At 34.0% G+C, this 3,419-nt stretch overlaps 1 long non-coding RNA gene across 1 annotated transcript; it reads right to left on the bottom strand.

The window, feature by feature from the left end:
- Positions 1 to 212: 212 nt before the first annotated feature.
- LOC138354894 (uncharacterized) lies at positions 213 to 3,191 on the bottom strand. The gene is made up of 2 exons (XR_011223708.1): positions 2,060 to 3,191; positions 213 to 1,155 (listed from the first exon to the last, which is right to left on the bottom strand). It is a non-coding gene; the product is annotated as an uncharacterized lncRNA (long non-coding RNA).
- Positions 3,192 to 3,419: the final 228 nt, after the last annotated feature.

Raw genomic sequence — 3,419 nt, 5'->3', positions numbered from 1 at the left:
AAGCCAGCGGCTTGTCCAAGACCATTTCCATTTGTCCTCATGATTTTATGATTTGTATACACATGTCAAATCTTGTCAATTCTTAAGATTTTTAAGAAAACCCGATATTCCAAAATTACTATAGTAAAAAGCATCTTATATCAGCCGTTGTTTAGGTGTATATGGGAAATATAAATTAAAAATTGTGCATGAGAGGATATTAATATTTAAAAGAAGTTACAAGCTTTATGTATATATATATGAATATAATTTAGTCAATTACATATGAACATTATTATACATTTAAATTTTGTAATAAAATTCCAAACAACTATTGCATTGAGAAACCCTCAGCTAGGCTTCTAGGGAATATTTCTGTCAAAGTTGTCCACCCAGGAGGCGTGCTAGAAGACATAAGGAAATCGAGAAAGAGGCAGAGATACAATAAGAAAAATTTATAGATTAAACAACGATCTTTGATACTAGGTAAAAGGCTCTGGAGCTCTAATGAAAAGAATTCATTAGAGAGAAAAGCAAAGAGTATCTAGATGTTAAGACTTCAGTTTAAGAGGCAAGTTGTATATTGACAGGAAATCTGTCTTAGATACAAGGACAACATTCTAAGAATAAACCAAGGTACCTTTGTGTCCACCAGCATCTCGACCAAGAACAAATTTAAAACGAATACAATATTAGGACAATACCAAAGACAAGAAAATTTTTGCTAATGACTCCTTTTTGCCAACGAAATGTTCATTAACAGGCTCTCTATTTTGTCCATGAAAAGCAAATGTCCCATAGAATGACAAATAACAGAACACTGGAATTCAGCTATTCTCATCAGCCTACTATGATTATGGAAAAGTACATCAAGCGACTATCAACTTCCTGTAACCCATGTTGAAGGCACATTGCCGACTTAAAACAATCATAAAAAGGTAAAAAAAAAGAACAACAACAGGAAAATGGTGTTCTTAGATGACATGGAAGTCCTTCAAGAAGCTGGCGGCTCTCTGCATCATGATGGTCAGGTCGGAGAGGTGCCGCTTGATCTGTTCCTCTCTCTTTTGACGCTCTATGTCAGTCAACTTCTCCATGTTGTACAGCAAGTCGGTAATGCCTGGGAAGCCGGACGCGGCGTATTTGTCGAACTGACTCTGGGCGAACACCGCGTGTCTGAAAGAGATTTGACACATTACACACAATATTATTTATTTATATATATATATATATATATATATATATATATATATATATATATTTATATATATATATATATATATATATTTATATATATATATATATTTATATATATATATATATATATATATATATATTTATATATATATATATATATATATATTTATATATATATATATTTATATATATTTATATATATATATATTTATATATATATATATATATATATATATATATATATTTATATATATATATATATATATATATATATATATATATATATATATATATATAAGTATATATATATATATAAATATATATATATATATAAATATATATATATATATATATATATATATATATATATATATATATATATATATATATATATATATAAGTATATATATATATAAATATATATATATATATATATATATATAAATATATATATATATATAAATATATATATATATATATATATATAAATATATATATATATATATATAAATATATATATATATATATATAAATATATATATATATATATAAATATATAAATATATATATATATATAAATATATATATATATATACATATATATAAATATATATATATATATATATATATATATATAAATATATATATATATATATACATATATATAAATATATATATATATTGTGACGGAGTTCCCCCCCTTATAATTCTCCCACGCCTGCAGTAAGAGTCATGTCTACGTTTCCCAAGCGTTCTCTACGTTGCAGGCTACAATTTGATATATGGGAGAGAGTGAAGTGTTCTCGGAGAGCCGAGAAATTTGTGAAATAGTGATATTTTGGCCTGTGGTTTAGGCCCTTTAGGGAGCCAAGATGGCGCTTACCTCTCTGATCTCCCGCCAAAACCGTGTGACGTCAGTGGCACCGGATTGGTCACCGACAGCAATGTGGCACCGGGAGCCAATGAAAACTTCCCGTAGCGAAAGTGACGTCACGAAGGAAGGGGGTCCGGCCAGCGCGCCAGGCTGGCGCCATCTGTCAGATACGACACGTCATAGAGGTCGGACGTGCGACGAGTGGTCCTGTCTGTCGGACAGCTGTTTCCCACTACCGTGGATTTACGCGTCACCTGAAGTCCGCCAGTACTCTGAGAAGTCTTCCCTAGTTCATGTGTTGAACCAGAAGAGGGAATTGACGGTTATTTGAGCAACAAGTGCTCCAGTCAGGTACTGTGCCAGTAGCAGTGAAGCCGTGCAGTGACGTATGTTGACGCCTGTGGCAATTCACCAGTTCGTGACAGCGTAGTGGCTGACAGAGCCACTGGGTAGCTGAGGAAGAGAGGACTATTTGGGGAAACCGAACGACTGTAGCTGAGACGTAGGCGACAGCCGTTGCTGGGAGAAGACGACGGCCAGGAGACCGACTCCAACCTTCAAGAAGTCAAGGAGGAGGACGGACCTGCAGTGAGGAGGCACGGAGACGACGCGCTAAACGGTGGGACGACGAGAGGCTCTGGTAGGACACGACGACGTGTAGTGTGGGGGCGTTCCCGACACGAGGACCAGGAGCTACATCTCGACTCTCATCGGAGGATAGGGTGAAGTAGGTGGTTCTAGTTCCCTCCCCATTCCCCTTTAGTTAGCTATATTATTTGGCTATATTATCTAGCCTGAAGATTTTATATGTCGTGAGCAAGTCTCACCTATGTCACGGTAAAGCACCAGGGTGCTAGACAGTACTATCAAGAGTACTTGTATTATTTATGTTGATTATTGGTGTGTACAGGCACCAGGAACCAGTGATAAATTTACTGTGTTGTGTATATCTTTCTATAGATTTTGATATGAACATATAGTGGTGAATTATATATAATATTATGCCAGTATTTGGAGGTTAGGCTATGTGCCCAGAAACTATTTATTTTCCATGTATTGATGATTGATTTATATACCATATATATGTCTATGTCCATTCAGTGAATAATCATTTGTGAGTACAGTGAATTATTGCGTTATCGCCCACGAGAGAAAGTACTGAAAACTCCCGTGTTAATATTTCACAATATATTGTTGGATAAATAACAGTGTAAGACCATTACAGTGAATCATTATAGCATTGATTGTAGAAAAGACTGTTTGAGCCTGAGTACAGTGTAACTGAGTAATCCGGTTTATTTAGCCAATATCGAGTGTGCGAGTTTCTAGTAATATTGGAGAATTTAACGAAACAGCGAATCTAGAAAAC

The sequence above is a fragment of the Procambarus clarkii genome, chromosome 65 (assembly GCF_040958095.1).
Source record: "Procambarus clarkii isolate CNS0578487 chromosome 65, FALCON_Pclarkii_2.0, whole genome shotgun sequence".
Lineage (NCBI taxonomy): Eukaryota > Metazoa > Arthropoda > Malacostraca > Decapoda > Cambaridae > Procambarus > Procambarus clarkii.
This window is presented reverse-complemented; position numbering and strand designations above follow the sequence as displayed.